The sequence below is a fragment of the Acipenser ruthenus genome, chromosome 2 (assembly GCF_902713425.1).
Source record: "Acipenser ruthenus chromosome 2, fAciRut3.2 maternal haplotype, whole genome shotgun sequence".
NCBI classification, from domain to species: domain Eukaryota; kingdom Metazoa; phylum Chordata; class Actinopteri; order Acipenseriformes; family Acipenseridae; genus Acipenser; species Acipenser ruthenus.
In genome coordinates this window covers 79,792,811-79,808,097 of record NC_081190.1, presented here as the reverse complement: position 1 = coordinate 79,808,097, position 15,287 = coordinate 79,792,811, and the positions used below count along the sequence as shown (strand labels likewise).

Below are 15,287 nucleotides of genomic sequence, written 5' to 3'. Positions count from 1 at the left end.
GTGTTCTGTGATATATTTCTGCATGGAAGCATATGAGCATAGAGGAGAGTCCATTTTAGATAGCTGAATAAATTGACCTTGTCGGAGCTGATCCATTTTGGAAATGTGCAGGAAGAGGATAAAGTGGGAATCTAAGATGAGGGTGAGATCACTGCAGTGAATATACAGCATAGGCAATAGAAGGAACCGCATATTCTGAGCATCTTAAAAAAAAAAAAAAAAATGCAGGTGGACATATAGTTTCCATTGTTAGGTCATCAAATGTAGAGAAGTAGCCCTGATGGAAGATTTTAATCAAATTACCCAGAATAGCTACAGAGATAGGCAGACGACAAGGAGAAGCGGTCAGAGAGCTCTTAGAGATTCCCCGCATGAGGAGATGGACAATTGGTATTGATAGGAGAATTGGGGAGGTAATGGACATCAAGCGAAATTGGCATTGATTTCCTGACAGATAGGATTTGATTGTAGCTGGTGCAAGATGTAAAGAGTCCTTTGCGTGCAGTATAATAGCCATAATCGAGTCCTGGTTGAATGGGGTCGGATTAATCCTGCTTTAATAGCAGAAAGTTAAATAGGTGGTCCAGCCGGTAGAATAAGAGGATCTGGTGGAAGGAGCCAGTGCTGCAGCCATGTATGCTTGCGCTGCATTGAGAAGTCTGCTGATAGTTGGGTTCAGTTGAAAATTAGCTGGTTGAACTGGGGTGTTACTGCTGGAGTTGGCAGAGCTGTAGGGACCAGATGGTGAAATCTGGAAATTGCTGCAGTAATTGCATAATAAGAGGTGAACTGGAATGACCTTTACTGATAATGTGAACTGTAGATTTGTTATTTCAAATTAATAGTACCGATTTCTTTGACCAAAGATCACCCTATAGATGTGCTGCTGCAACTATTAGGTAAATATCAAGAAGAGCTGTGGATTTTAGAAGCGGTGATAGGTTTTCGATTTCTAGTGGCCATGTACTAAAGAACCACTGATTGTTTAGAAGACTTCAGAAACCCGTAAATGAAGCGTCCGTTGTTATAGAAATGTTACAGAAAATAGAACTGACTCGACATAATGTACTGGCATTTTGTTCTCCCATAACCTTGTATACTTTGCTAAAGATAAGGAACCGCAAGATGCCTACACTGCAGCTGCGGCTGTGAGAAAAAAGGATGAGCCAGACGTGTCTTTTTACACGTATACCCAAACCACCCATCCTTTTTATCTGCTTGCTTAGTTTTATGCCACGTATGCATAGTTATAAGTTTTCTCTTATATGCTAATACCTGAATCATCATTGGCTAACCCTCTGCCTTGCTGACAATTTTAAGGTATATAAGAAACTGATCCAACTCTGTATGTTGGAACACTGCTCGATGATTATCTAGCACCCTGTGTGCTGAGAGTGTTCTCAGTTTGCAAACTTAAGAAATAAAGGCCTGTGTGTTTGGAACTCGCAGTCTCTCTTCCTTTATTAGAATTTCCACGACACCGTAAATAAAGCCAGGTCGTGAGGTGCTGAAATGAAATCATCATAGAACATAGACAGGCCGTTCCAATGCTGTATGAGAGCAGACCACATTTTAATGTCTTTCCTAGCTTCTGATGAAATATTGATATAGGAGTCCAAATTTTTTGCTGTCGATGAAAGATCAAGTAATCAAGATATAAATGTCTGCCCCTGGGGGATAATGCAAACTGCAAAATTGAAATGGCCCAGCAAAGAGAGCACTGTGCGTTTCCTGACCATTTTGCTGATCTGAAAGTTCTGAATAAAAGAATGAATATGGTCGAGTTTAGATAGAGGAAGGCTGGCTTCAAACTTTTCTGTGTCCAGTATGATTCCTAGAAATTTCAGTGAATGAAGGGGCGACTGTTTTTTCTTCTGAAAGCGCCAACTTCTGAAAATAAACTTTTAAGATTGGCGATTGCTTCTGCTGGTGGATCTGAGGGAGGAATCAAGAGAAAATCATCAAGAAGGTGGATCAAAAATGGAACATGATATGAATTGAGAAGTAACCAGCATAAAGCTGCTGAAAGAGTATCAAACATTTTCGGGCTGCTGCGGCAGCCTAACGTTAACTGTGTAGAAAAAAAACAACTTTTCTTCCCAGCATATCTCGAACAGGTGACGAAGAGAAGGATGGATTGGCATTACTTTAAATGCATCTGACATACTGCTTTTGTTAACCAGGAACCACAACCTGCCAATTTAATTGAATGAATTGTGTCTGAAATGGTAATGTATTTTAAAGAAAATTGATCGTGATGAATGAGCAAGTTGATGCTACTTGTGCTTGATCCCCGTGGTGCTGACAAGTCTAAGATGAGACGCTTTTTTCCTGATATTTTGCGAGTGGCGATGCTGATAGGGTTAATCCTGTTGTTTGTAAATGGGGGAGATGAAAATGGGCTGAAGATGAAGACTGCACTGTCTTGGATTCTTATAGCAAAATGGAGGTTTATTCTTTGGAAGGAAGAGGGAGGGATTTGACTGAGTCCGGTTGAAAAACCGTTCTCTAGTTCATCAATTAAGTAGTAGTTTTTGTTTTAATATGGAAATATTTATGGGAGTGGAGACTTTTTGCACTGTCTTAATGAGCATATACCGGAGTTGCAATTATTACAGATTTGCCTTCCTCCTGCATATCTGATTCTTCGACTGAATTTGTCTTCCCTTGTGGATTGCTCAGGTAGGGCTGAAGAATGGACGGAGTTGGGGATCGAGATTCTGTTAGATAAACAGGGAGGAGTGATGCAGACTGCAGATCTGGAGTAGGTTGATGCTATGGCAGTTACGGGCAGAGAGAGGTTGAGTGGCCAGTGGAGCCACAGACCCTGTATGTGTTAGCTCTGAGACCACTGAAAATCCTGTTGATCAGATCTAAATCAGGTTGTGACCAGTCGATGATGTGGTTATCTGATGCCAAAATAGCTGCTGCTTTTGCTGAAAAGGATTTGTGGTAGTCGAAAAACATGGTCCCGCCATACCTAACAGACAGCTCCACGATGTAGAATTCATAAGAATTCAGTTCTTGCCTACGGTTCCGGTATACAAAACATAGTACATCTCTGTATATAGCGAAGGCTGGGACGAATTCCCCCAGGGTTAGATTCTTCAGTAATCTGGGGTCTCTGCATTTCAGCGTGACTGACAAGTCTCCACAATCCACTACTCTATAGACCAGAAACTGGGATGTAGCCATCAACAGTGAAGCCAGGTTAACGTCTTTACCTTCAATTATGCTTTGCCGAATCTGCGGGGATATTGAGGGATGACGGGCAGTGGTTGAGGCGGTGGAACCATATGCTGTGGCAGTTGCGAGGTTGTAGATCGGAGGCTCGACCATAGGGACCGGGGTTGGTATAAAACCGGAAATGACTGTAGCTGCTGCGGCGGTGGCTGAGTTTACTGCAGGAATGGAGGAGAATACTGTAACTGCGGAACCTTGCTTTTCTCGCTCGATGTTGGACACCCATTTATACAAATTGCTGTGTTTGGTATTGAATGAGGATAGAGTATCCACGAATGAATGCTTTTATTTCATTAAAAATCAGAGAATGTTCCAGACTGGAGCGGCTGCCTGTTCTCCTGGTTTGCCGGCTGCAGGAGGTGCAATCTGCTTATGCTCAGAACCATAACGAAAAAACACAAGACGAAGGTATAGGGTGTGACTAATGGTTTAAACGGCCAGTAGATTTGATTGATGATAGCAGATAAAAGGATAGGCAGAAGCCTAGCTCCCGCCCCCCCGAAACCACACATAAGTGTCAACATGTAATGTTTTTGGAGGGTCAGCAATTGCATAAGTGCAAGGCAAAATCCTTACATCCAATTATAATGTTTACGCCCGCTTAGTATCTAGATCCCGCACTATTCCATGCTTTTTTCTTCATTTGAATGTATTTCAATATAATTTTAATGGATTCATGATGGCAAAATGCAAATTTGATAGCAGGTCAAGAACGCCAGATGAACACCATTCTTTACATACACCGCATTTTTAGCGACCACTAAAAGCAGATTTTACGGCTAATAAACACAATTTACGGCCGCATTATGGGGGTTTTGCACCTGCCCCAAAACCTTATCTGAAGTGCTGATGGCTGCATCTCTTTATTTTCTAAACACTACATTACAGTCAACTATTGTAGTGAATTGTCATGTACCTCAGTATGTTTAAATACCTATATACAGCAGAGTGCTGCATTGATCCAATAGAGTAATCTATTGCTCAAAGCAAATGCTAATTAACTGCTCAAGATTTTTAAATAAATTCTGAAATGAGCTTTCTTCTGCATTCCTTAATGTTTGCAAATATAAAAGCATTTGTGTCCATGTCTTGGTTTATGGCAGGCATCGCTCTAGGCCCCTTTTATTCTTGGGACCATGGGCTCAATGGAGTTTCATTTGTACAGACACATCTATTACTTTACAGAGAACACAATCAGCATTGCAACAGTAGCATAGCTTAACAATTGTCTTTGATTCAAAAGACCACCAGTCCCATGGTTACTAAATAACCATGAATTGCTGGTTTCACTGTCATAATGAGCCTGACTGCATTGGTTTGGGGTTAAAGCAACTGCATTCCTTTGGAATGAGGGCAGGAGATGTGTTGGCTGTGAGATGCAAATTTAGCGAGAATGTTGGGGCCTCTGACAAGGCTTGTTTTGACAATAATTTGATTCTGCAATCAACAGATAACCTTTGTTAGCAGTTATTTCCAAAACCAGATGTACTGCCTAGATGACTGTATAATTTATATTCTTCATAGAATTTACTGTACTGATGTCTAAACCATTGTACTGATGGGTACAAAAAGTGCTGCTGCACTTGGTCCAGTGCCACTAGGCCTAGCATTTGTTTTGAATTTCCAATTGACTGGCCCCCATTTCACAGGGCCTGCAGTAAAAACCTTTCAAGGCATTCATCGTGCTTCAATGTGCCCATCCTGCTTGGAATGATCGTTTCTACATGTCTTACATTGTATTGGATCCTTTTGAATATAAAATGCAAACATATAAGTTTTTCAATATAAACACCCTATGTAGCCCACAGAACATATTTGCCAGGGTGTATTATCGTCCCGCTTTATGCTCTTCTGTCTGATGAAACATATTAGGAGGAACACTCATCTTGTCCTCTGGGCCAACAGGTGAAACAAAGGGGATGTACACCACTTCAAACCACTGAAGGCAAGCTCTTTCTGACACTTAAATGCTAACTGCTTCTGGCAGTTCTTATGAATAAAAAATAAGTTATTGCCAAGCTTTCCTGGTAAAGCAGCTGCTTTTACAGTGGATACTGCTACTTATAAAACATTCAGCTAAAGGTGAATATCTCCCAAGGGCCTTGCCAACTTCCATATACTGCTCTCTTCAGCACCAGATCTTAACTACTCTTGCGAGAGCTGTTCAGACCTGGTAAATCTCTCTTTGTATGCATTACCTAATTTAAATTATTTCAATTGTATTTGTCTTGATTATTTATTATTTAAAATCACTTCAATTCAGTCCACCTTTTATTATGGGAGAAATTATTATTATAAAATTACTAAATAAATGGAGAAAGTTACAGTTAATGTGGGTTAAAACATGAAACAACTGAAGTTTATCAATATAATTATTTGCGGGTAAGTGTTTCTGAGTTTATTAAAATCATGACAAATTACATGAGGGATGCAACCCACTTGCTATGTTTCTGTCATCAAAAGATACTAAACTGTTCTTACAATTGTCCTAGCATTCTAAAGACTAATGTTACTCCCTAATATGGATGTCACGGTATAGAGGTTTTAAGGTAAACTGCGGTATAAACTGCCACGGTTTTGAAACCGTAACCATTTTTCTATACTATGATTACCGAGTTCACATGGTTTACGGTGATATGGGCACATTTTGGATTCCCCGTTTGTCCATCGGTGAGCCACTGTGTTCATTAGAACTAACTAATGAACACTGACATCTCAAGTTCTGAAAACTGCCGGGGCAGCAGTGTGGAGTAGTGGGTAGGGCTCTAGACTCTTGACCGGAGGGTTGTGGGTTCAATCCCAGGTGGGGGACATTGCTACTGTACCCTTGAGCAAGGTACTTTACCTAGATTGCTCCAGTAAAACCCCAACTGTATAAATGGGTAATTGTATGTAAAAATAATGTGATATCGTGTAACAATTGTAAGTCGCCCTGGATAAGGGCGTCGGCTAAGAAATAAATAATAATAATAACAATAATAATAATTATAATAATAATAATAATAATAATGAAATTATCTGAGTAGGTGGCTAAATAAGTGATATCATATTTAATATAAACCGCCCTACTAAACAATGATCGCTAGCAAATGAGATTGTCAGTCAATGAAACACAAATACTCTCTCAACAAGAACAAAGCACTGTAACTTTTCATCACTGCCTTCCTATTAATTTACCTAACCAAAGAAATAAAAGTAGCTGTTATCTATCGGTCAAGAGAAACGCAGTACGCACACACCATGCAGATAAATCAAAAAGTCTATTTACTGCTATATAACTAAGTCTAAGACGCTACAGGCATTTGTATTATTTTTATTTTAAAACGGTATTGTAAAGATGTTGCCATCTCCTCGAGTTGATAGTGTTGTAGGAATTTTGGTTTTATGTTAAATTAATACAAATTTATTCCCATTTAAAAAAAAAGTCCCCTAGATGCCGCTTAACTTTGCAACGGTGTCACACCCACCTTAACTTTTTTTCTTTCTTTTGTGTTTGTTGCTGTTAACATGACGTCCAAAAAAAAAAAAAATTTGCAGGTGCCATCTTCTCATCATTAAGTTTTGCACTCTGCTGAGAGATCAGTGGGCGGGCACTGCATGTCTTAAAATGCACTCGATTGGCTATTGCTAGGTAACACTTTGTTTCTCTTAACCGTCCAAACTGAAAAAGATGAAGAGGGTATTCAGTTGCAATGGTCACATCCTTACCCTCTATCGTTCCAGACTGAGCCCAGAAAATGTTAATATTTTGGTGTTTCTCCACAGTAATTTGAAATAAAAAAGCAGTATTATTTTGCTGAGCCTGTGTGAGCTGGAGTGAACAAGACTTCCAGTTAGGTAATGCCCGATAGAACTGTAGTACCAGCGTGTTGTATTTGTTTTAAAACTTTAAATTAAAGTTATTTTTCTTGTTAAAAAATTACTTGAGTGTATTTATTTAAATAGACATTTAAAAACGGATTACAAAAAAATGACATTATACCGCGGTACGACGATATCAGTGGTATATTTTTTGACCATACCATCAAAATCTGATACCGTGACATCTCTACTCCCTACTTAGGAACCATCTGAAGTTATCAGCTCTGATTAGTTCTGTTGCAGCTTCTGTCAATAATGAATTACAGTAAATGCATTTCAAATTCTATCTCACAATGATAATGACATAAACAAGATCTTCTCCAACAACTGAAACATGTACTGTACTCATTTACCAACAAGCTCCCTTAAGAATTATTCAATTTCTGGGAAGCAATTCTGGATTTCCTGTAGATTTTCTTTTCTTACTGTCTGTTACAGTAACCCTGTTCCAGGTACAGTGCTGTACTCAAGTACTGTAGTTCAAAGTGCCTGGAGACTAACCATTTCATTAAACATTTGCAGCCGCAACTGTACATATTTCCTGAAGCCAGCCTCACATAGGCAGCAGTCAGAAGATATGACTTTTCCCCACCTAGAAGCAATTAACCTGTGTGATGGGGTACCCACCCCTTGTGCATATTTATTTATTTATGTATATATTATTTGTATTATCATCATTATTATTATTAATATACTGTATTTGTGCGCGAACGGACGAAAGCCGTCCGACATTATTATTTATTATTTGAGACCGGCGAAAAGCCGGTCTTGTAATATGTAGTTGGAGTGGATGGGGTTAAAATCCCCATCCTAATAAACCTCGTGGAAATGTGGCTGGAGCCTTAAAGGTAATTATTTAATTAATGGGTAATTAAGGCTCCAGCCACAGAGAATAAAAAGAGCCACTCCAAGCTCAAAGTTGAGAATAGAGTTAAGAGTGAGAGTGAATGCTACCAGAAAGCAAACGTTTTACAAAATAATCGTTATTGTTTGTGTTATTTTACTTTGGCCAATGTGCCCATTTGTTTTGGTGTGTTTTGTTTAACTGTTTTGTTTGTTTAATTAATAAAAAGCTGAGCGTCACTGCGGCTCAGTTTAGTCCCGTACGTTTTTGTGTTTCTGTTTCAGTTCACCACTGCAACTCTCCCTGCCACACCTGCAAACACCATAGGTCTGCACGACGGCCCTGACAACACGCCTTTTCTAAGAACCACATGTATATCCAGCTGTTATGCTTGGATTACTGGATTTAATCATAATCACAAAAGTTTATTTTGTTGCCATTTTACCTTTTTCACATTTTCTCAAAATATGTTTAAAATATTTATTGCAAGAAATATTAGATTCTGGGACTGCTGCCATTTGGCATTCTGACATCAATGGCTTGCCTAGATGCACCATCTTTGACAACATACTGTATGAAGTAATGCAGAAAGATGAGGGTGTGATAACTTTCATAAGAGAACCAATGCTATATGATGCTACTACAGCAGAATTAAACAGTTACTTCATTGCTTTCAACTGAACAATGCAACCTCCCTGCACAACTGGCTTGCTACAGCAGCAAGCGAGGCATTTGGCACCGTGACTGTGTAACAGATGATCTACACGTCATTGTTTACAGAGCATCACTGCCAGTTGTAAAAATGGTCAGTGTTTGGGGCCAGACTTGAGTAAACAGTCCAGCTCTTTAATCCCACTAATTATCTACTACTCTGAGTTAACTGTAGCATCAGCATCTCTTGTCATGCAATACCATTAACTATTGATGCCAGACAGCACAAAGACAACATTTTCCACAACCACCATCCAAGCCAGAAGAGAATACTGAACAGGCTGCTTCATTCAGTCTACTAGCATTTGGCTGATCACAAAAATACATGGAACACTATCAGTATAACGGTTGACAATTTCAGCCAACAACAGTTACCACAAGAAAATATATTTATACAAAAATTGAGGGATGTATAAAATCATGTAACTTGTGTCCTTTGTTTAAAACATTAAAACAAGGTTAATTGATAGCAGGTTTATCATCAAATTACAAAGCAGTCTGATCAGGCCATTTTGAATCGCAAGAGTGTCAGGCAGATAACCTACAAGGTCACAACCTTATCCACCATCAGCATGAACCCTTCTCTTTCCATTAACATCATGAAATTAACCTCACCTGAGCTAGGCCTCTAAATTACCTTATGGGTACAAATTGAGAGAGATCTGCAATATGTTTCTTAAAACGGCATGTCCTACAATGCAGCAAGCCTTGAAAGTCATGCAGCGAGTCCTGAAACTGCAGGATGTGAACAGCGTCTATTATATAATATATAAAACAAATGATAGTCAACGTTTCTATTCTTGCAGTCTGTCCCTTAATCACTCAAAGACCTTACTGTAGTTCCTTTATATTGCTTCCACCTCACTTATCTGTAAAGATATTATATTTAAGATTATAGAACTTGCCTCAAGGTCAGGTCATTCCCATAGATTACAGTAACAATACAAGCAAGTATTTAAAGTGACAAGTGTGTATGTTGAAAAACAAGATAAGGTTGGACTCTCGCTGCTGTTGTCATGCATTCAAGTTAAGAACTGCATTATTTATGAGTTGTCAGAGGCATAAATATTAAAAGGAATCCATCTTGCTAGGCAGGAGAAATTACTAAGCAGGTAGTTGCTAAAGTGGGGTCTTGCTTACATCCACGTTTACAGCTCTTTGTCAAACTTAAGCCAACACAGTTCGGGGGGGGGGGGGGGGGCAAAAATGATTTCTGCAGAAATTCATCAGAACTGAACTGACTGGCTCCCAGTGTATAAATCCTTTTGACAACAAGCTAAGACACTACATACAAATGTGAATCAAATACATGAGCATTAAACCCAGATAGGCAGCTCTAATAATGCAATTGAGAGAAGTGCAACTAAAATCCTGGCAGCCCAAAACTAAATGAGCAGTTTGCAAAGAGTAACAATTACAATGAAAAATCTGACAGCCCTTCAAGCAAAATACGCCCCCATGTATCAAAATGAAAAAGCCCCAAATCTCATATCACAGTAAGGGACAGGTGACAGAAATATCTTTCATCAAACAGAAAGTTGACATTAATGCAATGTTGCGGGATAGAAATTTGATGGGTTATGAAGAAATGTTGTTTCTGGTAAACACATGGCAGTGTTGAGAGAACTAGTTTATAAAAATACACCCAACAGTGGGGTTGTCAAATCATTGTGGATTGTCATTTGTGTAAAGCCGCCTGTTGAATCAAACACAACTGTGCAACTAGAAATGTGAACAAAAACTAAGCATCCCCAGCGGCATGGTCTAAGGGGCTTGTTATCAGACTACATGGTTTGTCGATATGTAGTACAATGGAAATATGAAAAACATGGAACTTAAGTAAGACAATCAAAGAACACAGCAGTGTACCAAACACTAAGACAATAACTCAAATGTCATGTCTCTAGCAGCTGTAACTTCAAAAGTCACATGACCTCAATATGACAGCCATATTAGGTCAGAGGTCAATTAAATGGTCAGCAACACATTTCGCATGAAGTCACTACTCCCAAACGGTTTCTGAGATACAAGGCTTTGACACTGGAGATGAGAGACCTGACCATTTGTCACCTGAAAAGCATTATGGCATAATTTACAGCTCAGGTTAGTCATGCCAGCATAAATAATTTCTTACACCTGCAATAACACTTTCAATAGGGGGAAAGGCTACAACGGGCAGCATCTAATCTATTCCGGTGAAAAGGTGCATGAACTCTGTTTTGTATAATGGTCCACAGACTCATAATCTGGACTGTTCCTTGTTAAACATCAGTAATCTGTGCAGTTTTATACTGATGCACCTGCCACCTGTCACCTGCTATCAGTCATTTGTTAATATCTGCCATCTTGCCTATCAGGATTCAACAACATCCATTTCTTAAAATTACACCTAAAGAGACCTTTAAGGTCATGAAAGCTAGTGTTCGTATATAACAGTTAATCCAATAAACTGTATCGACAGCAAATCAAGTCAAACGATTCATTTTAACGTAATCTGAAATACACTGGCAGCATTCGTGCAAATATGTACTATGCATTTTTCCTCCTTTCTGCGGTATGAATTTTGGAACAGACCACTTTCACTCAATATTAAACAAAAACTCAAATGCTCAAGAGTCCTAATGTTATCAATATTTAGCACCATCACTGTATGTGGGCAATAATTCAAGCAATCCCCGAGTTAGGATTGTTGTGCATAAATAGGAGCGCAGTTTCCCAAACAACACACACATACAATGAAAATGTTACAGATCTTCGTATTATGTTCTGGAGTTCGTAACGCGTTATTAATTGCTACGTTTTAATTGTTTGATTATAGCATACATTAACTGTTAATACAAATGCATACAAACCCCGCAACTAGAATAATAATGCAACACATCGTTTTTTCCACCTTTATAATTTCCAATTAAGCAAAATAGGTTAATCAATCAATTTGAAATGCAATATCCCACGAGTTTTGCAGGCACATCTTATTTCTTAAATGATTACTGTACTGTGTCGTACCGTTACTGTACTTCATAACATGCAATGAAGCATACATGTTACTTAAATCACACACACCATTTCCCCAGCATTTCGTATGCAAATCACAGCTGATTCAAACTGGAATTCTCACCATTACACCTCCTGAGTCCAACCCGTCTCTTATCTGCCCGGCTAAACCGCAAAAGACGCTCCCTCAGAATGAATTTGCTAGCTATCTGAATTCAATGACACAGACATACTTACGTTTCGAATTGTATTTGTGAAATGAGTCCACTTATCAAACGCAATTACAAAGAGAACAAAACGACGTCACCGTCAATCTTGCAGTCAGGCTCACAGAACTTGGAATATCTGCTGCTGCCTGTGGAAGCGACTATTCCTCAAATTGACCAACGCAACCCCATGTGCCTGGAATACAACTGCCAAATTTAGAGGGGGGGGGGTCGGGGTCGTTCTTCCCAGGCGAGAACTAAAGTGATCTCCTTGTTAGTTCATAATAGTATAGCCTATAATTACCAAACCAGTGTTTGGGCTACGTAGGCTACTGTATTTTGATCATTCTTTATCTGTATTGTTATTCTATTTTTCTAAGAATTACAACAGAACTACATTTTATTTTATTATAATTTTAAATAAATAAATTATATATTCAGAAAACAAATGTTTAATTTTTTTAATTTTTTAAACATTTTAAATCAATTTAATTTGCAATGTAATGTTGTATATTGCTATGTAAATATAGAAAAATAACCCTGATTTCTACACATGCTTTTCTTAATAGGCTACAAAGAATCTTTATTTTCAAATGAATGTTAAACTTAAAATATTAAATTTAAAATAGACCGTCTTAAAACAAATAAAACCTATTATTATTATTATTATTATTATTATTATTATTATTATTATTATTATTATTATTATTATTATTATTATTTTACCTAAGATGTAATTTTTACCTCATGAAGTAGCCTACATAACTAATGTGGCCTACATTCAAATTCTCAGTTGGCTCACCTACTTCCAGCAATTAGACAAAGGCCCCACTCCACTGAACTAAAAGCTAATTTGGGAGTTCAGATATAGACTTAGTTATATCATGCATGAACTCTTGCTGCATTTAAACTGAGGCATACATAGGTATATTTTCAGATGCAAGGATATTGACCTTACAAGTTTACAAATGGGTTGCATTTTAATGCTACTTGTAACTGGTCTTCAACCACGAAATGCATAGTGGAATTAAAGTAAAATGCTGGAACCTCAAATACAGTACCATCCTAGTGAACTATTTACAATACAGTTAAATGTTCTAGTGCATTAATGATGTATGACTACATATGATTTTTTCAGAAAATGTTCAGTTCAAAATTTCAAATGCTATCTTGGTTGAACAGACTGAGACGTCTGTTACAACACTTGTTAATTTTAAAGCTACACCAGTGCAATCTACAGTAGTTCAAGATCATTCCAATCCCATTCACTTCCTTGCAGGCACCTGCCTCTCAGCATGGCACTGGTTTCCCAGGGAACAGCCGACAACCATTCTTTTCCACAGGGAGGAAGTTGCTATGGTGACTATATATTATGCATCAGACTGAGTAGAAAGCCTTTCAGACTAGAAGTTATTTGCATTCTCTTTTGAATGTCGACATTCTTTTCTAGTTTCAGCATTTATTAAAATAGCTTAGTGAAAGCTCACAACACCCTTTTTAAATACAAAAAAAACATTTAAAAGTGGAAAAGAAATTGAACTGCATTTCCAAGTGAAAAAATGATATATACAGGAACATATGATATCATAGGATCCTTAAAGTTTCAATAAGGCACCTTTACATGAAACGCCTAAGGACAAACTATTTTCTATGTATTTCTGAGTGTATTTCCAAAATGTATTAACAACACACTAGAATATTTTTGTTTAAGTATTGAGTAAACATACTTTTATTAATATTAATACTAATATTTTATTTAACAAAATAAACTAAGATGCCACTCCTCCTTGAATTAAATTATAGATTGGAATAATACAAATATTAGGCTCTAAAGTCCACATGTGTTGGCGAGCAAACAGTGGTGTACTACCCCCTTGTCACAGAGAGGCTACACCCTGGAAGACTGCCGTCTGCACATGCTGATATTGCCAGCTGGACACTTATCATGGTTTTCTTTATCTTATGGAAGTAACAGTCCTAAGCTGCATAATCATTCTGTCTGTAATGTTAGGAGAGCATGCCCTCATCATATTGAAACTGTGAGTGGAAACCAATAATGAATAGGCATGCAGACTTTATTCCATTATATAAATTAATGCCTGTGACAGGGTAGATGGAATTCCTGCACTGAAAAGTTCACCTCCCACCAGCAGGGGGAACAGGAGGAATCTGTCCATCGAGCAGGCTATGGCAACTACGGGGTTAATATTCCGCAGGAGTCGGCCTGCCAGGAGGCTAGTGGAGGGGAACGAGGTACACCTGGTTTCAAGGCCATGTAATTGGAAAATCGGTGGCGCCAAGGTGTGTGTGTGTGGTCTTTTCGTGGCAGAAGGGGACGGCCCTGTCGAGGAGTTGACCACATCGGTATCGGTGATTGTGGGGGCCCAGATTCTGAGTGGCAGTGGTCGCGGTGCCTGGATCCACCGTCTGGAGGTTCCTCTCTTTCTATTCTCCAGTGCTTTGATCATCGGCGTCGCCTTCAACCAAGACAGCACCCACTGTCTGGTCCCGATTGGGACCTTGGGCTCTGAGTCTGCTCTTTCCTGTGGAACTCGCCGGGTGTCTTCTGTGTTCTCCATTAATATCCCACTTTACTTCAGACACTAGTGTAGTATTTGACCTTCTGCAGGTTCTCAGTGGGATCAAATGAAACACACTGACAGCGTGCAGTCAAAGCAGTTACAACTGCTATTTTATTAGTCTTTCAATGCTCTAACAGTGCTCTCATTCTCTCAGGATAAGTGGTTTCTAGCTCTTCTTTTGACTGCTCACACACACAACCACCAGCCAGCAGCACAGTGCCCATTTTTATAACCATAACTCCACCGATGCCTCAAACCATTGGTCCATTCCATATACAGCACGCCATTGCCTCTGGTCACTCCACTCTCACACACACCGGTGAACCAAAAAGTCAATTTTCTGTAGGCATCTTTCCTCTAAATTAATATCAAATGCAATACTTACACTTCCCAGTACACTTACAAGTTACATGACAAGCATGATTTTACTTCTGACTTTTAATTTTGTAGTTCTGAATTTAGTTGTGTTTGTATTTGAAAAAAAAATGTGTGTGTGTGTGTGTGTGTATATATATGTACATTCTTTTTTCAAATACAAACATAACTAAATTCTGAACTACAAAATTAAAAGTCAGAAGTAAAATCATGCTAGTATATATACACACACTGCTGTGCAAAAGTCATGTTGCATTTTTCTACTCTGATGCATATATATGCTGCCATTATAATTTTTATGGTCCGCATTAAAAAACAAAATGGCGACCTGTATGCGTCAATTATGCCCATCCATCTGTCTGTCTGTTTATCAGCCTGTCACACTCTACTTGGTGAACATCTTAATTGAATTCATTTTGCACCAGTTTTCACCTTGTATCATAGACTCCTAGCCTCCCATATATATTTAAT

General features: G+C 38.6%; 1 protein-coding gene across 2 annotated transcripts in view; it reads right to left on the bottom strand.

Annotated features, from left to right (window-relative positions):
• LOC117409253 (tripartite motif-containing protein 2-like) overlaps positions 1–12,056 on the bottom strand; it is a 52,737-nt gene extending 40,681 nt beyond the window's left edge. The window contains exon 1 of one of the 2 annotated variants that reach the window (XM_059002044.1): positions 11,891–12,056. The gene's annotated coding sequence lies outside the window, so the exon portion shown is untranslated. The other variant, XM_059002057.1, reaches the window with a different exon arrangement.
• Positions 12,057–15,287: the final 3,231 nt, after the last annotated feature.